At 38.7% G+C, this 24,622-nt stretch overlaps 1 protein-coding gene across 3 annotated transcripts in view; it reads left to right on the top strand.

The window, feature by feature from the left end:
* Window positions 1-24,622, top strand: part of TSC22D1 (TSC22 domain family member 1) — a 92,353-nt gene that overhangs the window by 38,775 nt on the left and 28,956 nt on the right. For 2 of the 3 annotated variants that reach the window (XR_001861823.1, XR_001861822.1), the window contains one exon: window positions 823-2,943. The exons of the other annotated variant lie outside the window; for it this stretch is intronic. The gene's annotated coding sequence lies outside the window, so the exon portion shown is untranslated. Of the gene's footprint in view, window positions 1-822; window positions 2,944-24,622 lie in introns of those variants that run through there. 3 annotated transcript variants of the gene reach the window in all.

Raw genomic sequence — 24,622 nt, 5'->3', positions numbered from 1 at the left:
AAAAGTGTTGGGGAGAGAGAGAGGAGAAAATTGTTCTGGGCACTTGGAAAGAATCCCTCTGTGTAAGCTTCCTGTCTGTGGGTCATATTTGTACTTCAGTTCTGTGAGGCACTAATGACATTCTTGGTGTGACCCTTCTCTAGACAGGAAACTGAGTCAAGAGCAGAAACTGGTGGCTGGAGCCAAGATAAGGCCAGTGATTGTCCATAGCCACACAGTTTTCATCTCCTCCCTGTCTCTTTACACTAGTGCTAGGTTTGAATGTGCAGTAAGGTGGCGGAGATCATCAAATGAGTTTGAAATCTGACTTGATTCCCAGCACTGAAAAAGTTCCCCAGTTCTAAACACGTAAATACATTTCTTCCCTTAGAGGAGCCTGTAGCTGCTGGGTTTGTAAAATCCTGTTCCTTTGTCCATGTGAAGGAAATAGACTGGAATACTCTGATTAAGGGGATGTGCTGCTAATCCACACAATCAGCAATCCCTCGGGTCCAGAGAAAGGCAGAATTTACCTGAGCTGATTCCCTTTCTCGCTTCATGCTGTGCAGAGCAACAGCCTCTTCCTTGTAAACATCGGTAGCCCACAGTCAGGCCTTTCTTTTTCCAGCTATGTCATTGCTGGCACGGGAAGTTTATTCTAAATTCCTTTTTCATTTTTAGCAAAAGAAATCACTTGAAAGCTGGCAATGAAATTCTAAGGAGATTTTACCAGTTCCTCTTTCATGCTGAGTTGAAGTCATTTGGAACTATGTTACATGCATTATTGCTTTGGTGCATCTTGTGACTCTTCTCTCCCTCTTCATTCCCTCCAAATTGCTTCAGGACACCTTCTAACCTTTATACTGCATCACAAGCCTTCAGCAGAAGATCTTATGGTGCTGGAAGATGACTGGGTTTGGATCTTGGCCTTCCCTAAGCAGGATCTTCTGACAAAAAATGGGATTGGGAAAGAAATGACTCCTCTTTCCATCACACAGAACCACCCTAGAAATGGAGGCCTAGGCAGAAAATTACTTCTAATGCATCGTTCTTTAGGAAATGTTTGGCCTCCCATGGTCCTTTTGTTACAATGTCGTATAGATGTCTTTTATAAAATCTAAACCTGGCATCTTCCTATCTGAAGATCAAGTCAATAAATCCAAGATTTAAGAGTTTACAGGTCTAATAATGTGGTCGTATGTTGCTGTCCCTTGCATAGGAGATGCCACGTGAATCTGTGAAACAGGGTTCTGCTGTGGTTCAGACTGTTCTATTTGTAAAGCCTTTTCTACTTATATTAAAATGATTAGAAATAATATTAATAAAGGTTCTTATGAAAATGGTATTTAGACTTCTACCTTTCCAGGTTTACTTAAAAATAAATCTGAGCCAAAATGTCACAGTGGGCAATATGGGAAGTACTGCATCTTTTGAGGTTTCCTGTGGCTTTGTGTCACAAAAAAGTATGTTGGAACTGTTGAGAGCTATAAAAGTGGAAATCTTAGATTTTTTTTTTTTTTGAGTGAGAAGTTGTTTGTTAGAAAGCAGAAAGCTTTTGTTTTCCCCCCAAGGGATTCTGTAGTCAAACTTAATTAAATGTCTTGCAAGATCTCAAATAAAAACCTTATGTTTGACAGTAGTGAGCAGCACACACATACCTGTGTACTTGTGTTGTTCTTGCTATAGGAGATTAGTTTGGAAGAATGGGACTTACTTCTAATGTTCAGATTAGGAAAGGGGAAAGTTTTGTTCTGAAGTTAAGTGTGAGAATAGGGGGCAGAAGGGTGTACCAGACCCTCTGGCACTAGGTGAAGAGTCAGTTTTTCTGTTTTCTGCTTCTGGCAGCTGAAGTAAACTAGCCAGATGCTTGTACTTGTATCCAATTAATTTCTTAAATCAGTTACCACAAAACATTGTTTTTTAACTAATGCCTAGATCTTTTGTTAAATTCACCAGCTTATTTAAATTATTCAATAGTCTTAACCTAGCCCTGAGGCTACTGCTTCATGGCAGTTGTGACTTCTTACTATGCTGGAATGCATTGCAGTCCTAGTACATTCTAAAAATAATTGTTCAGATGGTGCCGTTTAAGTACATACTTATGTAGTGAGCCATTTTCACTGGACTTTCTGAGAAATTGGCTTTCTGTTGGATGGCTTTTTAATATCTTATTTTGCTGTGAGTATCAAACTTGTTTGTCTTGCTGCTTCTATGGTTATTGAGTAAAGTGCTGAATTTATAACCTGATACATTTAGAGAACTGATAGTCAGATGTGTGTGTTAAGCTATGCAACCACAATAACACTTGTGAATTTTGAAGTTTAAAAAGAAATCAGTTTAATGTATCAAATTCAATCCTATATGGGGGAATACGTATGTGATGAACTTAAAATTGAGTAGTTGTTACAGGTGTAGACATGAATTGTATACTGAACAGAAGTAATTTAGATGTTAAGAGCTGGAGATATGTGGGTCTCAGAAATGAATTATAACATCTGTGACTAGAGTTTTGTGCCAGCAGTGCTTTTAGTTGAAAATACCTGTTTGTTTAACTTCTAGTCCATTTAAGGTCTGATACCCTTTGTGCCTTAATAGGTATACTTACACTTGCCTCAGCCACAGTTTTTGGTCATTTTGTTCTGTAGTAGGTAAATTTAGGACTGTCAAATACTTACAAAACAGGCACTGAGAGCTATTTATGTTACTGTCTCGGTTCCTAAAATGGGTTTACGCCTCCCCATCACAATTAGGAAACAAAACCACCAAAACAAAAGCAAAAGCCAAACAAAAAAGCCTGTTGCAATTCTGCAGTCAGTATTTTGATACTTCTTGTCTATCACCGTTGTGTTAGCATGTTTCTGTCATGCTCCGAGTTTTACAGCTGGACTCCTGGGTTCTTGATACCTCATTAGAACAATAACTCCTGCCTTTGTGTTATTAAATAATAAAGATATCTGAAACAATTTTCTTCTTGTTTATATTGTACTTGCCATAAGTGTATGAGTACAGAGTGACTCCAGAATGCCAGGAAACGTGGAAAAACACTGCATGATTTCAGAGGTTTTTAATGCGTGGTACTAACAGAATTTCAAAAAACAGGCATATAGTGCTCCTATTTTTCTTCTTTCTATTATCTTAAAGATTTCCTTGAGCATTTGAGCTACCTGACTCATTTCACATAATCTTTAATGTCTTCTTGACCAGATACCAACTCCTCCTAATTGTTTCATAGCCAGTCAGTAAAATCCTGGCTTTTGACACTGTTTTTCCTGTCCCAGAAGAGCTATCATGTTTAGCCTGAAAGTTTTGCTTCCTTCTTTTCACCTTCTGTCCACCCTCTGTGGCTTATGCTGCCACATAGCTCTTTCTCTATTATAGGATGCTTTGAGGAAATACTCTGTAAAGATCGGGAAATCTGGGGGAAAATCTTGTTGATGTTGCTACTTCAGCCAGAGCTAAACTTGTCATTTGTGTGAGAGATGCTTTGTCAGTTTATTTCAGGAAGGGAGATGTATCAAAAAGTGTTACTTTTGTAAATCAGAAAATAATTTTGATTTTATAGACAGGAAAGTGAGACTAAAGAGCACAGGTTCTGGGGTGTTTGTATCCCCTTGCTTTACACTGAGGAGGTGGGTAACAAAACATGAACAATTTTCTGTGATTTTCTGAAAGCCAGACTGTTTCCATCAGCAGTGGTGTGCTCTAAGTTGGATTTCATTCTTTCAGTCCTGTTTGCAGGACATGGGGATTTGAGCAGGTAACAGTGTCAAAAATACTTTTTCAGATATTTTTTTAATTGAGGAAAGTAGGTTCATACCTTGGTTTATCAGACATAAAGGAATCCCTGAGTCTTGAAGGAATTAATGTGATTTAGGGGTAAGTTTAGAAAAAGTGGTTTTAACTGAAAGCTGGAAAAAGTAATTTTCTGGAAGCAGTGGTGGCAAATGGTTGAACCATTCCAGCTTTGTTTGTTGCATGGACTTTGCGAAGAATTGGCGGCTGTACGACTCCTAGGACAGGTCCGTAAGTTGATGTCAGCCGCATGAGGTGAGTTGGGTTGTTGCAGGAATTGCTGTAATTTACTGCTTAAGTTGGATTGCCAGTTTAAAGACCATATTAAGTCTGTGATTCTTTTGCTGATGACAGTGACACTTCCCTGATCACTTGCTAATTTTTTAAAGAATATAAATTTACTGTTCTTATGAACTGTTCTGTATTTTGTATTGTTTTGTTTCCTTGGTTGCTCTTATATGAGTGGCTTTCCTTTGCTTTCTCCCTGGTAGAAAGTGATGTTTCTTGTTTTTACTGTGTACTCAAGAAGTGGAAGTCAGAAAATGTGTGGGTTTTAGCCTGGTGTTAGAGAACAGTAAGTGAAGAAATTGTACCTCGTACAAATCTGTGTCACTTTCATGGGGGCAAAATAATATTTTTTTTTATCTTGAGGGAGAGTTGTAGGAGGTTGCACAGTTAAAGGGGCATATGGCTTGTGGTGGTGTTCTTCTGGCTAACTACTTTCAACAGTTTTAACCATACCAGTATCTAACCTCCTCTTGCCAAATTCACGTTAAGATATCCCCTGTAATTCTAAAGAAAATAGCTTTTGAATAAACAACAACTTGTATGGTTATAAATGGATTTAATGAGATCATAATTGACCTTTGAAGATAGAAATGTGATTTATGTAGATTTTCTCAAATGAGAACTTTGTCCCATCTTAAACTGAAGTTTCTTCATGGGATGTAATTACTTTAGAGCTCACATTAAAGCATCCTTATCCATTTAAGTGTTTCAGAGGAACTTCCACACATGTTTAGAACTTTTCAGAAGAGTAAGATCTGAAATATTTTTTAAAATGGTTTCCTTATCTCTGGTAGTACTTTGTATGTAGATAAGAAAGCATGAAAAATTGATTTGCAAAATTCTGTGTGCGTATATAAACAATGGAGAGATGAAATCAGACTGAAGTATGTAACAGTAAATGAAGAACAGCTTACATCAGCACATCTGCTGTGTACAGATGGAATGTTCCTGGGTGACTTCAGGATTACAGTGAAATTGAAGCTTAGTTGGATGCTGGAACAGCGCAGGAACTGGACTAACAAGCAGCCAGCTAATGTAGGAACTCTCCCATAACAGGCAGTAGACTTGACAGAAAAATCACTTGAAGCAGCTAAGCCTTTTTCCCCCCTATAAGCAATGATAGTAGAAAAGTCTGGACTCTTATAGCTTGTGTGGTTAGGTTCTCTAGTGTATAATAAAGTATAAGTGCTGATTCAAAGCTTTATTATGCCTTGGGTACTAGTTGTGTTTATCTCCTAATGGTGTCTAAAACCTGAGTTAATGCTGCAGCTTTTTTTAAGGGAAAGAAAGTAGGGACAAGTTAGAAGGGCTTCTGGACTTGTCCATTTATTCTTATGTAACTTTTTATGACCTCGTGTATCTTTGGCAGCTGCAACACTCTTGCAGCTGCTTGAAATTGGAAACAGGTTAAAAAATTGATAAGAACATAGGAGTAAGGATATTCAAAGAAAGAACTTATGTTAGTTTCTTTCCTAATAAATTAAGAATGGTGGTAAAAGAGAGAATATGCTACACATCAAAAGCTAAAACATTTTTTGTAGCAGATTCTCATCAAACTTTTTAGCTTTTCATGTGTTAATCTCTGTTCAGTTTTACCTTTATAGTATCCTAGAATACAACTAATATTTTTCATAAATTGCTTAATTGATTTGTGAACGTCGTAAAGCAGTATTTACTAAGCACACAAAGTAATTTCTTAGAGTTTAGGGAACTTTCTTCTGTCATGTATTGTACTGAGGATGTTCCAAGAAGTGATTTTTGTATTGATATTTTTTTCCTCTTTATACTTGTACAGGTGATATCTTGTAAGTATCTGTTCCCTTGTATTAGTTCTAAGTTTCATCAAAAATTTTTAGCTATTCTTCCCTATACTTGCATCTGCTCTGGAGACTTTTCCCATCTAGCCCTTCTAAATGAGTACACTAGTCAGGTCTCTGTTACTTTTTAACTAGCTCAGTACTGTTGGGTTTTTTAATAAAGCAACTTTGCAAATGGGAACAATGAACAGTAACGCTACATTTGTTCAGAGAATAAAAACTTTCGTTCCCATGTCAGTCCTCACATCGTTCTTCAAAAATACGTGCTACTTGGAAGACCTGGCTATATCTCCACTGCTAGCAGTCAAACCAGTGCTTCCAGTGTGGCAGTACTGAAGCTACAGGGCATTTTGCTTGTCTCTCCAGGCAACATTAGCACCCAGATTCCTGCTTGTAGTTGAACTCAAGTTACTGTTTCAGATTAGCTTTCTGCCTCCTTCAAAGACTTACTAAAAACAGATGACAGTGTAGTAATGATACAAAAGGCAGTCTGTGCTCCTTGCCTGTACTTTACAGATTTGCCAGTTCAACATCTTTCTACAGGCTTTAGCACCACGTATGAATGGATGAGATAAATTTCGGCTCTTCACTTGCTGTTGCACTTAAGCAGTGAATGGTTTGTATTGCCACATATTGTCACCCTGAACTGCCATCTGTTTCGTGTCCCTCTTTAAGTGCCTGCTGTTTCAAAATCTGGCTTGCTTTGTGACGGTGTACTTTCTAAAGGCATTCTCCTTTCTGCCTTTCTGTAAATACCAAAGTATATACAAGATTTTGTGGCTTGAGTAGCTGTTCCTATTTGGTTCTTTGCACAGAATGCAGAATTAGGTCAGAGACGTTTGAGAACCACATTGTATAATCCTTTGGTTTAGTGAATAGTCTCATCAGTTTGATTGGCATGTGTTATTCATTTATTCTCAGGTCACTACTTTTTGGAACTTTGTTTTTATGTGGACTTCACTGGAATAAATGATGTAGTGACTGGCTTTCTGTGAGGCAGGTGTTATTGTTGCCCGAAGGAATTTTTTTCTGCACTACCTAAAAGAAAATGCAGTAATACTGCTAAAGCCCTGTATTTGTTCCCCCCTTCTTCACTCCTGTGTTTGCTCATTAATTTCTGTTAAGAGGTTTTATTTACTTAGTGAACTCCACCTACCATTTGGAGAATCCCTGCAGGTTAGCTAAGCCTGGAAAATTCATCGCTTTCAATGTGATCCATAGCTTAATTTACAAAGTACACTAATACCAATAAAACCTCACCCTGTATCAAAATACAGGAATTTACCTTTCAACCTAAAACTACAGTGAGTGTAATGTGCTATAAATCCTGTTTCCACCTTCCCCCTCAAATCTGAACTTCAGCTTAGTATGTATAAAATTCAGGATGTAATTATTTTCTTCTTTTTCTCTCTATGCCAAGAAGGAGACTTTTGCTTATTAAATTGAGACCATTGGATGGTGTTTCAGAACAAACATAACTAATTTGTTTTATAAGGCAAGGGTTTTAATCTACACCTCAAATGAATGTAAATTCCTCATTTGCACCTAAAGTTGAAGATCGTTCCCTCGAAATTCTGACTTAAGCACAGTCTGTCATACAAGGATTTTGCTATGGCAGAAATCCCCCCTAAGGTAGAATTTTTGACCTGGAGTATGAAGTATGGTGTAATATGTGATACAACATTTCTTTATAACATGACACAAAAATAATTACCTTCAGAGAGTGGGGATTGTACCCTTTTGGGGTTTTTTTTCCCCTCACAGCTTGAGGTGTTTTAGAAAGAAACAATTTGTACCTGTGAATGATGTGAAGCTTTGTTAGCGAAGACCACCAGTTTTTAATAAGCCCTCTGCCCGTGTTGCCTAGTTGCTGTCTTAGCACACTGAACTTATTTTTTTTGACTGTTTGTAGCAGTTTCTTCTTCATCTAAAGAGAGATTTTTTTTTTGTTAAATATTTAAATGTTTATATGGTGTTTTTTACTGTGCTGTTAGTGACAGCTTCAGCTGTGAGTTTGTTAGTTTTTTGCTAAATGAAACCATTGTTTCAGGTATGGGAATAATAGGCATATATTTTTAGTGTTTTGTATAAACATTGTGCTCTTGTATATAGAAGTGGTAAATTAAATACAGATATCTTATTAAAGAACTGCTTCATGGCACTAGGCACTCATACTGACCTTTAAAATGAAAGCTAAACCCCAAATAAACTCAAACTAAAGCAACTAACATGACTGCCTGCAAAAAACCAGACTAAGGTAATGAGTTCTGTGAGGATTCTGGGAGAAGCAATTCCAGTGGTCATAAGGAGGTTGGGTTAAGGATGCAGATGAGTACTTTTAAAGTGAGGTCATTCAGTGAGAGAGGATACTGTTTTCTTCGGCTTCAAACCTATTACTTTTGTTATCTTTTTAAGTGCTTAGTAAATTTAAAAAAATGAATATGTGTCAACTCCAAGCCCCTACAGCCCGTAAGAGTAAATTGGAGTGTTGGATCTATTTTGTCTTTGGAAAGGGGATTATATGTCTATATATAAGCAGATACATAGCTATGTCTATATATTTCTGCAGCTAGATAGAGCAAGTTGGTGTGGAATATAATTTTTGTACACAGCTTTGGGAATTCAGAACTTCTATTTCTTCCATTTGACTTTAAAGACTATCAAAACTGTCCTCTAATAATTAAGTAGTAAAGGGCTTTAACTTTCCCCAGCTTTTCAAGGCAGTGTTATTATACTACAATTATCTGTTTTTTGATGATTCTGCACTAATGTGTAATCGAAGATGTTTGTCCCCACAAGGAGCAGTGATCAGCCTCTTCAGCAGTGGTGTCCCTCTGTCAGTAGATAGGGCTTTCGATGCTTTTTTTGCCATCTGTTACTCCTGTGTGCTGCTTTTTTGACTTGACCTGATTGCTCTTGCCCTGTAAGGGTGGTGAGGTTTAAATGCTGAGCACAGACTGATTAGCGAGGCATTAAGTCAGTTAATTCTTTCATTTTTAAATAAAGTATTAACGTGGTTTTGGTGGTCACTGATGTGCGCTGTAAGTTAAAGAGACAGCTTATGTAAGCAGTGTGGATTTCTAAACCATTTGCAATTTTTGGTGGGTTTAGTCCTCAGTCTTAAACTGTGGAGTTTACAGAAATTAAGTTGCTAAATCTGCTTGCTCATGGTATCTGTGGCAGTAACGAACAAGTATGTTACTGGCTTGTTTAAAGATGAAGGTTTTAAATGAGTCTGAGTGTGTAAACCTCGTTCAGAACAAGTATCTGTAAAAGTGGTGTTTAGAAGGGATTTTCCTGTTTTATAAGACAATGTTAGACTTAGCAAGAGGTGGCTTTGCCATTCCTGTGGCTTAGTACCTGAGTGCTAGTTCAGTGAAACTTGAATAAAGTGGGCTAGGGCTTGCGGAGGGAGGGAATCCCATCCTCTAGATGGTACTGAAATAACATGACCTATAACCTAATTTTTCCATGCTTTCTCAACTTCAGATATGGTGGACTTTGAGTATTTCTCAGTTACAACCATAATGGTGTATAAGATTAAGACCAAAGGTCCCACCGGAGGGAAAAATTTTAAATCCTTATGCTTTAGAAATAGATTCAAATGCTGAAGAGCAAGGACTGAAGATTTCTGTTTTGAGAAGGTGCTTTTTAGTCCTGAGGCCATCAGTAAAAATATTTTTCATAAAAAGATCCTACATTCATCTAATAATTCAAGAGGATTCATCAATACTGCTCTTAATTTCATAGAATTGTAGAATATTCCAAGTTGAAAGTGACCCACGAGGATCATTGAGTGCTCTGTGGAGAAGACGTAAGAATTCTGTATGGCTTTAACAGAGGACCTGTTACTGCAGGGCAGCCTCCTTGAGAGGTGGCTACTGATTTTCATGGAGATGTTGTGGTGCTTATGGATAGACAGGTACTATCTAATGCTGTTACCAACTTGTGGTATCTTAACCTCTTAGGAATCTTTGTTTGATTTATGCTGTTGTGAGTTGATGTACCCTTGAAGGACATGCTAGTATTTCTGGTTGACATAGCTGCCTGTTGTATGTCTTGCAATTTATGGGGTACCTTCTGACTCTAAGCATGTGCTTAATTAGCACTGCTGTTGATTGGAAGGGTGACAGTGCATAGGGCAGTGCTTTTCCCCTGTTGAGCAGTCCTGCTAGTGCTATTATTTGAGTCTGTTCTAACATCTCACCTGGAGACCTGGGACATATTAACAAGTTTTGGATTATACTAAACCGATTTGTTACAGCATGTTAGAATACATGTTGTAGTTGGGGCATGTGTAGGGAGAAGGAAGACACAGACTTCAGGAGAGGCTAAGAGTTCCTGGGAACTCTTAACAATTGTGTAAGATTTGGTGCAGTAAACACAAGTACTCCAGGTTTATCTTGGCACCCTCTCCAGCTGTGTATCTTTTGTGTGAAAGACCGTTAGTCATGTTTCTGGATGCCAGAATAAGATAGAGAAGTTTATTGCTTGCAGATGGTGCTTCACATGCAGAAATAAACGATTTCTGCTTATACAGATACGTGACAATGTTACACAGCTTGGTTGTAACTTTTGAATTGTGCTAACGCACATCTGAGGCTGGAGTTCCTGGTTTTGACCAGTCCTTTTCCTAAAGCTTATTTTGATGTTATGTAGACTGACTGACAGTTCTTAACAGGTTAGTTGTTACAACAAAGGAATCACAATTTACTGAAGAAATCTACTACTGTCTTGTTTGACTGCCTTTTAAAGTAGGATTGAAAGTATAGGATATAGTCTTTGAGCCATGAAGACTTTGTTTTCTTCCATCATACGTATACTTTGAACCAAGTACCACACTCATGATTTTACATGGGAGTTTGCACAAAGAGTAATTAAAATTATGTTGATTTAACAGACTCTTGGTGGTGATGTCAGTAATTTCCTCTGTAATCTGAGTGCTGAAATCTCAACAGTTTGAGGTTTTTAGAATTTGTTTCTCTGATCATCATCATCACAGAAATCGGTAACGTTCTCTTTTTTCACTAATATTTTCCTCTGAGGATTTTAGGCCATGTGTAACTACTACATGTATCTAAAGATAACTTCTTGAAAGGCCTCTTTTATTACTTTATATTATCACGGTGATGTCCAAGTTCTAGCATATAGTGGATGTGTCAGAACTTGGCATTAATTTTGGTCCAATTTATTATTTTGGTAATGGCATTAAACTGGTACAAATTTGACACTATCACATTCAAATTCTAAAATTATCCTAGTCTATCAGTATGTGAGTAGTTCTCCATTGACACTGATGGTGGGAGCTTTGTTTTCATTCTTTTATTGTTATATTGAAATATAATGTAGGTTTATGATAGGATTTAAAAACCCATGACTGTTAATCTGAGTAAGCATGTATAATGTACTTCAAAGCTTCTGTCTGTCTCGTATCACTTCCTTCTGACTCTCCCTGGAAAAATTCAAAGATGTAGTCTCTAGAATACCTTACATTTTAACCTGGAAATGGAGTTGATGTAAGTCCATTATCCACAGAGACTTTATGCCTGTATGATGCCAGGTAATGCCATTATATAAATACTAAATATGTATTGTTTTATAAAACTGTTTAACCTGAGGAAGCTATTATTCTGCTTGGAATGTGTTTTTACTTATGCAGTGTGTGTTATAAGTAGACATTAAGGCTGGAGAAGGTAGGGAGTTGTCCTTTCTCTTCAGCCTTACTCTGTCTTCTTCTGATTTGTTAGCCAAAATTTTAAGTGCATTGTCCTGGAAGTAATTTTGCTTTTTAAAAGGGTAGCAATATTCTTCCGTTTTGGCAACCCACTTCCACTTGGTGGGTAGGACATTGTTCTTGCCACTTCTTCCTCCCTCTGCCCCAGCTGTTGTAATGTTGACTTTGCAAGTAAACTGAAACTTCCTCTCTGATGTTTAATATAGAAAAGAGATTTTCTGTCCTAGAACCTTCCCCAACTATGCTAAGAGGTCAATGTTTTTGCAAAAGCAGCTTAAATCTGTTGTCTTATCCTCTTGTGTGGGGTTTTTTGCGCTTACATCTGTGTTGAGCTTTAGGCTGCAAACAATGATGCCACAGCTTCCCCAGTAATAGTACAGGTGGGAAATCAATAATGATGAGGAGAAGATCAAACCAAAAAATAAGGCAGTTTATTGGGAATGTCTGGTATAACCTAAGCATATGGCTGTGTGGGTGGCCATAGACTTTTGGGAGTTCCATGCTTAGAAAACCTGCCTAACTAATATTGGATGCTTCTCTAGCTAGTAGAGCATTCAGTTCCAGACACTTGGTAATCAGAATTTTTGTAGTCACGCCCACTGCTCCAAATTCCTGTCATTCATCTGTCTATTTTAAATGTGTCTCTTGTGGAGTAGTTCTAAAATTACCCACTGTTTTGACCTGACAAATGGGAATGTGTGAGCTCCTCCTGCTGCTGTTCAGCTGGTATATGGCTGCTTACACCACAGAAGTGAGATGATGCTTCTGCATGGAAGAATGGGGCATTTAAAATTATATGCTGACTCTTGCTGTATGTGTGACCTTTCCATAGCAGTGACAGACAGGGTTTCAGCTCGTCACTGCAGTGTTGAGAGTGTGTTTTGTTTATTAAGTCAGATTTTCAGAGTCCCTCACTGAAGTTCAGCTATTACAAACTTGCTCCCCACACAAAAGCCTGTTTTGCTCACCCTTGGTAGGCTTGCCCAGCCATGCTCCCTCCCTCACCTTATTTGGCCATGCTCATTGCTCCCTCAGAATATGAATTTTTGTAGAATGTTTTTGCACAAGGCAGTGAGCCATTTAACAGTGAGAGTTGGGAAAAGGGGCATTAAAAGTAGTTCAGTAACAGTAGCTCTTCTGCTAGATTGTAAGTTATGTCATTGGTATAAAATAGTTTGGAAATAGTGAGACTTTGATTCAAATAAAACCTCTGCTTTTCAGAGAAATGGAAAGCAAGAGGGATCTGAAAGCTATCACCCCGTGTAGTGATAAAGAAGAACACAGCCTTACTGGAGAAGGCAATATGTGGGAGGCAGTGGAAGAGGACAGCTTTTTACTTGTAACATAAAAACCCACCCCTACTTCCTCTTTGTCTGTTCCTCTTCCATTTTCTGATTAATTCTTTTTCTTCTGACTAACTCTCTTTTTCTGTACATGTACATTTTGCAGCTACTGTAACCACTAGGTAAGGAGAGATGAGTTCTCTCACCTGAGCCTAAAATGGTGTTTTGTGAATTCCAGATAACGTCTACAATTCTAATTCTGCCTTACTGAGCTGCTGTGTAATTAAAACTTCAGCTTTCCTGTTACCTCCTATACAACCCAAACCTCCTGTATTTTTTAATCTCTTTGCAGTTAAAATTTCTTAAATACTAGTGGTGAATGAGTTGGTGTCATCCAGTGATTTGGATAATTTATCAAAAATTTTAAAAAACCTGTTCAGTGTTAGGTGTGTAATTCTGTGAATTGTGAACTAAAAGAGTTCAAAGTCATTTATTTGCTGACAGACAGTGCTATGCAAATACTGTATGGTAGATCATCTAGTTGCTTAGCAATAACATTAACAGTCATGAGTGTTTATAAAGCAAATATAATATGATATGGTCAACAAGGTATGTGGTGCTTTTTGTATTACTTAAGTGTCCTGATAACTGTTGGAAAACATTTATTAGGATTACACATGAGCAAGCACCTGACACTTAAGAGCAACAACTTGAATAAGTAAATCTGATAAATAATATGCCTGTGTTTTTTAATCTAAACCCCCACAACTTAAAGCAAGTGGTGAACGTGATGATTTTCCAAATACACTAGCTTTGAACTTTGAAATGTTATTTTCATGGCTTTGATAAATACTCTTGTAATGGCTTTGGATGTTCAGCCTGGAAATATTAAGGGTGGTAGGTTATGTGATTAAAAGGCTTGTCCCTGTGCATACAGCAAAGCCCTGAGGCACAGCAGCGGGCGGGGGAACTCGGTAACCTCGTCAGAGAAATGAGCCCCCTGACCTGGCTCCTGCCAGGGCTGTCACTGGAGATTATCAGCCCTCAGGGACCTGGGTGACAGACACTTCAGTAAACGGAGGTCAGCTTGCAGACGGGAAGGGGGTAAATGCAGGTAAGAACACTTTGGAATTGTACACAGCTCAGAATGGGATGTTTGGGGAAGGGACAAGGTTGGGGAAAGGAGGGATTAGGGTGATTTTGTGGGGAATGAATCATGGTAAAATAGAGGGGCAAAGGGAGCTGGTTGTGTGTAAGCAGGTGGCTGGTCAGTACGTTTGTGAGGTCGTGCCCTGTTCTCATCAGTGCAGTCTCATTAAACTCTTAATTGTTTTAGTGTGTAAGGGGCTCAATACTGTGTGTGCCTATGGGGGTCTCAGTGCCAGCAGCTCGAGTCTGACCATGGGTCACAAGGGCCCACGTGGCAGGATCAGGTGATGGGGTGTGTGTGGGGTGTGATGGCTGAAGACAATGAAGCCAGGAGAGGGAGTAGGAGAAGAGACTTGGAAGTGGCCTTGAAGTGCAGAAAAAAGTGTGCATCTGCATGAGAGCTGGAGGAGCTGGCAGTCCAGGCCAAGTGCTGCAGAGACTGGGGTCTGGCTGGGACCCCTGTTAGTGTGTGTATTTGTGCACGAAGTAACAGGAGGCTCTGGGCACCGGCTGCTGGGTAGAGGGTCCAAGGCCACATCCCAGAGGGCTCTGTAATGAGTGTCCGTGTGTTTGTGAGGGCGTCTGGAGTACCAGCACCTGGAGTGGGGCCACAGCGGCTGGTGTGGCCTGTGCTGCTAGCTGGGCAGATCCCAGCTGCTGGACAAACTGCGAGCGAGCCCAAGGCCAGTTACAGGGCCAGTTGTATTCTCTGTGTGAGTGCGCGTGCACATATGTGCGTTCTCTCCTAATGGACTTTCACCCCGGGCAGCGAGGAGCAGGAGGAGGATGTTGGTGCCGGCTGTATTTACTGAAGTGCTGAGTTTGCAGTGACCTGTGTTGCCAGACGTGTGTGTGCTGTGCACGTGTTTTGTGTGTGCAGCGTGTGCTCAGCCTCACTATTAGGCCAGACCTTGGGACAGGGAGCTGAGGCTGTGGTACCTCTCTTGGGCTGCTGGATTTGGCAACTTATGCTAAAGGGGTGTGGGTCTGAGAAAAGGTGCCGAGGCTCTTGGAAAAGTCTCTCCTTATTAAAACTCAAAATGAACATCCAAGATCATTTACTTCAGGAGATACTGATTCCAGTTTTCAAATATACTGTGCTGGTGAAACACATAAGAGAAATTGTATAATGGGAAATAATTTCAATGTAAAGACTTATAGATGCTGGGGCTTACCGGAAGTCAGAAGTCTGAGTTTACACCATTTATAACTAATTTAGAGCATATATATAATTTAGAAGATAAAATCCGGTTTAAAATACGGCTTTTAAGTGGGCATATAGTGTTGGACAGAATTGTTTCCCTTCTAGACCTCTACTAAGTCCATTTTCAGACTGGTAATGAAGTCTTTTTGGTAGTATATTGTCATTTATTTATTACTGTCACACTTTGTTTTGAGGCAGCTTGGGCAAATTCAGGGTCCTAAATTTGACCTTGAAACCTTTTCCATGCATGTGTACCCTAAAGTAAAATCCATACAAGTAGCATGTAATTAAGTGTCTCCAGTTTCTGGAATAGTTCTCTAGTTTGATTTAGTGGAGGTTGTAAATCATATTAAGTCTGTAATAAGTTTTTCTAGAATGATGTAAAAAACTTCATCTGGAGAGAAGCCATCATTCATAAAGCCTTCTAGATACTTAAACTGTTATTTAAGAATATTGTCTAAACTTACATAAGTTGACAGTTTTTTAAAAAACTATTTTGGTGAATTCTCTCAGCCACCTGTTTGGCTAGAGGAAATAGCTATCAGTAAAAAAAAAAAAAAAAAAAATCCCAACAACCCCAATACAGAAAACCAGGAAAAGTGACAAGCTGCTTGAAGCAATCATGTGAATAAATGCTTGATGCTGTTGTGCTCTGTGGAGCTTCAGATGCTGTGCTGCAAAGCTGTTTCAAAATGTCACAGGCGCTGTATAAATAGGTTGCTGGTATATTCAGCTATATTCTTGTACCCAGTACAGGTATGCCTGCCCCCTTTTAATTTATTTTGTTTTTAAAATGAGGTCAGACCTCTGAAGAAGCCCACATTAGACATTAGTCTTCGTTCTAAGGTCTCATCTATTTTAAAGCAATTGATGTAGGGGAAAAATGAGGAATGGTTTGCTTCATACAAAGTACATACTGGTGAAAAATCAGAATGGCTTGTGCTGTATGGGGACTGGTATGCAGCGCAGTGGCTGAAGACTGATGTAACTCAGTAGAAAAGAGAGTTAAAGGTCCTTGATATCTTAATGTGGAGTAAGTTAATGCAATATGTAAAAGCTGAGGGGGTTGCTGACTCTGGAAAGAATGATTTCATTTAAAATATCTAGGTTGGAATGCCTCCCTCTTGAAGATGGAAGGAAGGGTCCTCTGCTGAACTTAAAATAAGAATTTAGACTGAATTTTTGAAAACTAGAAGTGCCTTATCTTTAAGTAAAAAAACCAAACAGATATTAATTTCAGCAGAGGAATCTTTTGGCAAGAGCATGTTATGCAAACCAAGTTTCCAAGGAGTCTGTAGGCAAAACAGAGTTTACAACCTGATGCACAAAATAATTTGTGTTCTAGTGCAATCAATTTTTTTTTTTGGGGGGGGGGGGTATTATCAGTAAACTAGTGTAAAGGATTATATTCATCCTTGAAGAGATCCTTGTGTGAGGATTTAGAAAGATTGACAGCCCTGTGTGACACCAGTGTATTGGAAACAAGATTTTGCAGTTCAGATGACCTGTAATGTTCTGGCTCTGGCTGTTGAATATGGGTCAGATCTTTGAGGGCTGTGGGAAGGTCTGAGTTCTGAACAACAGTGAACTGATGAAATAATTGTGGTGCCTTTTGCTTTTTGTTTGTTTGCTGAGGATCATAATGGGCACGTGTTCTTTCAGCCTTTGTACATTTCTTCCATTATGGGTGCATGGCGCTTTTAATTTATTTCGTTTGCTGGCTCCCTTAGCAGGTGACTGCCTGAGAAAGTCTCCTGCTCATCTCTGGCACCTGAATACTGTGGCTCCATTATAGGATTAAAATTTTGATTCAGAAGTCATTAGCTTCATCCTCTTTGACCACTAAGTACTGAAATAAATGTTTTCCATTTTATGTTCTGTAAGCTTCTACAAGATACAGCTTGACTTCTAACGCGCGTTAGTATTTAATCATAATAAGAAAGGGTAGATTGCTTACCTGAATACTTAGATAAGGACTTTTTTTTTGTCTATGTAGTGTCTGCTTTCTGATTAGTCACTTTAAAATGCAAAACAGTGGGGTATGGGAACAAATGTCTGCAGTGATTCTGGATTCAGTTTCATGATGATATTTTCCCTTCTACTTGTTAACATAGTTACATGTCTATTCTTGCCTTCACTGATCTTACAAAGCTATTGGTTCTTTCCTATTCTTGTTTGCCAAAAAGTCTTAGGCTAAATTACTTGATGAAAATGTCTCTATTTTGCTGATGCTGAGTCAGAAGTGTTTATTTAAAGATGATGAATTTAGTAATCATCAAACCATGTTTAAATCATCAGGAATGCTAATTACAGATTGTCCAACCTATATTTCTGAAATCCTTAATGACTTGAAGTCCAAATCCTCCTTGCTTAAGTTAATAATAAATGCATTGGTTTCAGTTGGAAAGAGGTGACTGTAGTTCACAAAAGCTAAAAGTTGTAATTATGAGGATGAAAACATAAAACTTCTTTCCCATGATATGGAGGGGAGAGAAGCTGAGTGAAGTTCTTTTTTCCACGTCCTTTAGGGTAAGAAAGGAATAAAAATCTTTTGAGATGCTTTTAAGCTATATATATAATTTTGATTATTTTGTGTTGATGCTTTCCTGTGTTTTGATGTATTTTGAATATTTATTCTGCCTTTCTGACTGGTAATTTATTTTCTTAATTCTCATGGCTTCTGTTAGCATTTTTATTCACTAATATTTGAGGACTATACTGTTGATCATGGCAAGTCTGTTTTATAGTCAATCTGAGGAAGAAAACAAGTCTTCCATTAAGCCTTTACAATTTATTTAACACTTTATTTCCAGTAAGTATTTATAGTTGTAGTATCCTTTAATAGGTAGGGGAACGTTCCATTGAAAGCTAATTCTGTGACAAAGCTGTTTTAAAGAAAAATGTGCACAGACAGGGAAACAGTTACTGAGGTAAACTTTTGAATCTAAATTATCATTTAATTTTTGTTCATTACATGTGATGAGATATCCAGATTGTTGTGCCTGCCATTTTTTAATCTGGAAATTCCTTTTTCTTAATGATTGTGAAATGTAATGACATTGCAATGATCCTGCATGCTGATGTGAAGCAGCACTGTTTGACTGAAAATAGGAGCTTCTTGTATTTTCAGAGACCAGTTTCTGGTTTTGCTTTTAAAATGGATGGAAACCTCGATACTTCCTAGTAAGAATCTATGATAGAAAGATGATGAAATATTTTAATGTCTGGCTAATTTAGGTGAAGAATCTGTCCATAATTGTACCTCATCTGCTTTCAGAAACTGATCACCAATTCTAGGGAAAAGTTTTGTTCAGTTAAAATTGGCTGAAAAATTAAGTGCAGCTTCCTAATAGGGAATAATTTGAACTTAGTGGACCATTACATGTTATGCTAATTGATGTTAAATAAAATTCATGCAGAGCAGGCAGGTACAATTACTTTTACTTAAGTTACTGTTAGTGTGTCTGAATTCAGGGTGTATGAGTGTTATTTCATCAAATTTTAAATAGAAATAATGCATGTGATGGGCTCTACTGGTATAAAACAAGGCATTAAGTATTCTTTATTTTCCAAAGTGGAATGTAAAAAAAACCAAACCAAACCAAACTAAAACCCATGTTTCACTGTTGACAAGATGGATGTGTTTTATTGGCTGGGGGAATTATTGCTGCTATGACTTTATTTTTTCAGTATAAGACAGTGGCTTCAGGAGAAATGGTATAGAATGCATGTGATATCAAATAATGCTAAATTTGCAAAATTTATATTTGTGACAAATATGGGAAATTCTATGCTCTTAATGAAGGCAGATTCAATGTGGCAGTATTGCTGATGAAAGGCGGACTTAATTACCATGGATGACGTTACATACTTTGCTAAAACTCTCCTTTCTGTACTAGCCTACTTCTTCAAGTTTAGTTTTACAAGGATGCATATAAAGGTAAGACCACCTTAAAATGTTTCTGGTTTCTGAAAGCTTTGGGAAAGAAATGACTGTGACTCCCCTTAAAAGAATGTGTTTTATCAGAGGTTTTCTTTAAATTCTGCCCAAGATTCAGAGATCAAATATACACACATTTTCTGATACCAAGTGTGAGCTTCTCATTTAGTGTTGTGAAGAAAATAAGATTTTTATCTTGATGATGGGAAAAACCCAAGTCCCAGTACCTATTGTCTAATTCTCTTCAGTGAGTTCCTGTTGTGTCAAATGACCCATGGCTTGTTACTTTTTTCTTTTTTTTTTTTTTTTTTTTTTTTTTGGTGACCTGAATCTCTCAAAACTTTGTGACAGCAGGGATTGTCACCTCATTAAACTTTTGTATGGCTTTGGAGCCAGGACAGTCAGTGTTTGAGAACAAATGAGTCTGAGCATCAGAAGAATGTTTTGTGCCTGTGTAGAGTCCCAGTTCATAACTGCCAAGTTTAGGCAACTGCTTATCTTTGGGCTATTCTTAACCTCAGCAAACATGTATTGCAAACATTTCCAGCATGTCTAACCTTGCTGTTAGAGCTCAGTCTAGAGTACAACTTTAAAAAAAAAAAAAAGAAAAGAAAAGGAAAATTTCCATCATAACTTTGTGACCGTCCCGTTTTTGGAACATTAGAAATATCAGTCTTTAACTGTTAGAGGCTATAGAAAAGTGTGTTTAGTATTGGCAGTGAATGCAGAAAAAAAGTAACTGGTCTTAATAGGTTTCAAAGACACTTAATATTGTACTTATGTAACACAAACATTTTGAGAATAATGTTAAATGGGCTGATGGTTAAGATATATCTCCAGTTCACTTACAGTCTTCATGTAACGTGCTTGCTTTTCTTTTCCTCTTGTAGTAATAGGCAGTGTTGATTTCTGCATCTCTAATGTTTCTGTTCTCCTTTTCTGCTGTATTTTGCTTTTGAGTTGTGACTGTACAGAGCTGTACCCACTGAGTTACTAATTAAATATATATCTTTAAGCTTTAACGAACCGCTAATAGCGGCTTAAGTCAGGCAGCATTCATCTAAACACTTGGACTGAAACACTGGTTCAGAGTAATAAATTAGAAAGCAGTCCCAAGCTATGCAGGTGATGAGCTTTGTGGATGTGTCAAATTTGAGTATTACAGAACAGAACCACAGCATATAAAACTTGTGCAGATTCAAAGCCGTGTTTTTAACTTAAGACCAAAGTATTCTAATTTTTGCCTGCCTTTTAAAGTTTCTTTGTGATATTGTGTGTATATATATGTATTAAAGATGTGGCATTTTTAAAATGAATTGTAGTTGGCATGCTTGTTTTGGATCAGTCTCTTGGTGTCCTTTTTAGATAGCATCTCTCTTGTCAGTTTGGATATGGCCTTCTTTCAATGCTGTCTGCACCCTGGATCATGATATCATACCTAATTACAACATAATTGTTTGTGACCGTTGTTTTTAAATATATAATTGGATCTAATTAGCACAATCTACTGATGCAGTTACTATGTTGAATTCTTGAGGTTTCAGAGTGCTTCAGAGGACTAGAAGCTAGTCCTAATTACATTTGCAAGGCAAGGCATCAGGGTCTCTTCTGGGACAGTACTAGAAAACCTGTTGCCTTCTGTGTGACTGATGTATTTGGTGGTGTTTTCACTGTCATTTCTCTCTTTGATACCTCTCCTGCCCTAGTTCAAATGTAATTTGGGCATTTATGAAGAGACTTCATGTACCTAGTTTCTTGCTGTCTTTAGCCGTTGCCTTGATTACCCTTGCCAGTAGAAGTCTGAGGGCATGAGACCTTCCTCCTTTAAAACATCCATGAGGGAGGAGAGAGATACTTTTTATTTCTCAGGCTAGTGTGGTCTCTTACTTTAACCTGTCACAAGAAGATTAGTATGATATACTAAAGGCTACTGCTTGTGGAGAGCTGAGATTCTGGTTTGGTCTCCAACCAGGAGTGCAGAAACCAAATAGCTGAAGTAATTCTTCAAACATAGCTTAATATAAGGTATGTTCTGATGAGTTGCCTGCTGTAACTTTTGTAACTGTACTTTTGATGAGCCATACAGTTTTTCCTGGTCCTCATATCCTAGAGCTGTAGTATTTTGGGGACTGATCGCTGGTTCTTCGGATACTCTCTTCTTTTCCTTTCTGCTGCTCCAGGAAATAACTTGTGCTGTTTTAGTTGAGGGTGGGGGATCACAAATGTGTGGCTTTTGCTGGTCTGAATTGCAAGGTCCATATGAAGTTTGCATCGTTTTTGTTCACTGCTCTTCAGCATTCCTCAAGGTGAGTCTTTTGGATGGCACCTTCTAACTTGTGGTGGTCTGTCAGAGTAGTAGTGCTCGTGAGCTTTGGGCTCTATCTGTTCTTGTACCATTGCTTCAGAAGGCAGCCTCATGTAATTTTGGAGCTCACCTTATTTGAGCAGGAGGTCGGACTAGATGGAAGCCAAAGGCCCCTTCCAGTCTAATTTTTTTCTGTTATTTTGTGGTTGGTAACGCCTGTATTATACTTAACTAAGTGCTTTTGAAGTCTTATATTTTACCTACTTCTTTTCATTCCTTTTATTATTTTTATTGAACTTGCTGTGTTATTATTTGCTGCCATATGTTGAAGGCAGAAACTTTCAATTCTCTGACTTGTAAAACCTATAGCAAGAGACAGTTGGTCAATTAAGAATGTGCCCATCAATATTTTTCTCTGTGCATCCTGGCAAAGGTCCATTTTCAGGCACTTTTCTCATGAAGAAAATTCACTGCCTGCTTCACTTTTTTGTGAAGTAGAGAGTAGAAAGAACTTGGCTACTTGAGGAAAACTAAGATGATTCAGTGAAATAATTGAATAAAACATTGATTTGATAATTAAAAGTATACATATGGGTTTGATCAGATAACTTGTGGAGTCTGTGTGCTGTATTGAAACTACCATAGTAGACAAAACTCCAGGTTGGCGCGGTAACAAAAGGTTCAGACTCGTGTCAAATCCTGTTATGACAGTTGATTCAATACTAAATTTGGAAGAGTAGGTTGCATAAAGTACCTGTTTTTCATTGAGTTCACAATCTTGCAGGCATATCTTTTTCTGTGAAATACTGTGTTCCAGTGCAGGTGTAGTTGAGTCAGTGAGGGGGAAGGTGAGGTGGAGGAGTGCAAAATAAATCAAGGCTTGGTGCCTTTTTTGGTGATTACCTTTGCTGTTTTTTCAGTCATTTGAGTTTCTGAACATATGGATCTTCATATGATTTGGAGAGATTGTTTGAGGTGAATCTAGATATTTTTTGATGATGTTGTTTTGTCTTACAAGCTTTCATGCTGCCGGGCTAAGAAAACTAACAATAGTTTCCATTAATGCTTGACCTGGCAATGTGTATGTTCTGCCTCTTCAGAGGGACGGCCAGCATTACTAACAAAACAGTGCTGACATCACTTTTATACTAGTGATGCTTTTGGCAGTTGAAGAACAAATCTTTGCCATGTTGGCTGATGCTCTGTTAAAACAAACAAACAGAAAAAAAAACAAGGAAGGGAAAATACCAAACAATAATACCTTCAAGTGTTTGTGTGTTCATAAAAAGGAAGAACACTGAGCTGCATGTTCACCAGCACTGAAAATGGTTGCACAGTGGAGTACACTCTTTAAGCTTCATATTTTTCATAAAGAAACACAAAAACCCCCATAAACCCTTTTTTAAAAAGTGTATTCTAGTAGTAAAAAGTCTTGAAAGTTAAGAGTCTAAAATCTGTGTTCTGACATAAAACCTCACTTGTGTGTGCTGTGTACATACACATACTTATGTGTATTTTGTTAAGCTAGGTTCAGCAAGGGCTTGTTTCTTGTGGTATCCTTGGGAACAGTGGCAGGATTTGAGTGCACAGCATCTCACTGATTCAGTATTTGCTCACAGGTAACCACCAGCTAGCAAAGTTGGACTGGGTTAGAGGTGAGAGTGCGATGACCCTTTGGCAACTTCAGTTAAAACAACTCTTTGGGTTGTTTTTATTTCCTGTCATATGCTGTGAGGCTGGCCCAAAGGATAAGAGTCTTTTCTCCGTAAAGCTGCAATGCTGCAGGCATGCATTGGTTGTGGACTGGCTAATGACCTCCTAGTAATAGGAAGGAGTAAATTTAGGGGAGCTTTCAGGAAAACATAAGAGGGAATCTGGTAATCCAATTAATGCAAGCATTGCTTCAGTCTGAGAAGTGACAGTGGCTTTACAGTGGGGAAAAAGAGAAGGTTTCTTAAATATATTGTCAGTTCAGTGTTTGGAAAGAAAAACAAAAAAATAGGTCTCTTACACATTATGCCTCCATAAATTGAAGTAATCTTTTTTTCCCCTTTCTCATCAAGTATGGATTTTCTGTTGTGACACCAGTATCTTGCTACCCTTGCTGGTGGCTTTTTTGCTTATGAGAGGACTGAGAGGAAGGGAGCACGTTGCTCTAGCTTGACTTGAGTTGGCAAGCATGGTGTACTGCAGCCTGTCTGTTGTGGCATTCTGCAGGTTACTCTCCCAAGAAAAGCATGGTGTGCTCAGTCTGATTCAGATCACTGTCTCTTTTTGCCTCCATTCGCTAGCAGGCTCCAGGAATCAAAGTTTTGCTGGCTTTCTGTATGTGGTGCGCCAGGGAGATTTATCTGGGCTTCTCCCGCATGCACACAGCCTTAAATACTTGCTTAGAGGGAAAAACCAACAGCAGTTTTGGCCCCAAGCTCTTTTTAGACCTGAAAGTGTAGTGAGTGACTGATGGATGCCCTGGGGAAGAGGCTGGTAGTGGGTTTGGTACAGCGTCCTGTCTGCACCCCCTTTGTCGCGGCAGTCAGTGAAACAAGTTGCTGGTGGGAGCATGTCCCAGGGTAAAGGTTCCATTTTTCAGGATTTTGGTAGGACTCTGTCCATGTGAGCTTCCCCTTGGCATATTCTTTATGCAATGGGACTATAGTAAAAGAAGGCTACTAGGTGGGGGGGTGTATAAACCAGTGGGGAGGTGTGTGGCCCAAGCCTAGGTTGATGCACAGTATCTGGGGACAGATGTGCCTAGCAGCTCCTGGTTTCCCATATCCAGCTGTGCTCCACTGTCATCCACAAAACCGCCTCTCACTGTTAGTCTGCTTTTGTCTGCTCTGATGCTCTTATTTATATACCCAGCCTCTGTGTAAAACCCTAGATATTTCTGTGCCAGTGCGCTTAGCCGTTATCGGTGTGGTGAAGGCCAGATAGCTGCATCGTTGTGCCTCCGTTCTCGGGCTGTTTTCAGGGAGATAAAGCCGTTTTCTGTAGGGCGGAAGGAGGGGGAGCTTGGACTGCTGCGTGCCGTTCTGTGTGTGTGTTACGGTTTATGTGTGTATTCATTTACCTGCAGCAGGTGTGCGATGGCGCCGAGCGCGGCTCGGGGCCCGCACGGGGAGGGTCCCTCG

Source organism: Corvus brachyrhynchos, unplaced genomic scaffold, assembly GCF_000691975.1.
Source record: "Corvus brachyrhynchos isolate BGI_N302 unplaced genomic scaffold, ASM69197v1 scaffold202, whole genome shotgun sequence".
Taxonomy (NCBI): Eukaryota; Metazoa; Chordata; class Aves; order Passeriformes; family Corvidae; genus Corvus; species Corvus brachyrhynchos.
This window is presented reverse-complemented; position numbering and strand designations above follow the sequence as displayed.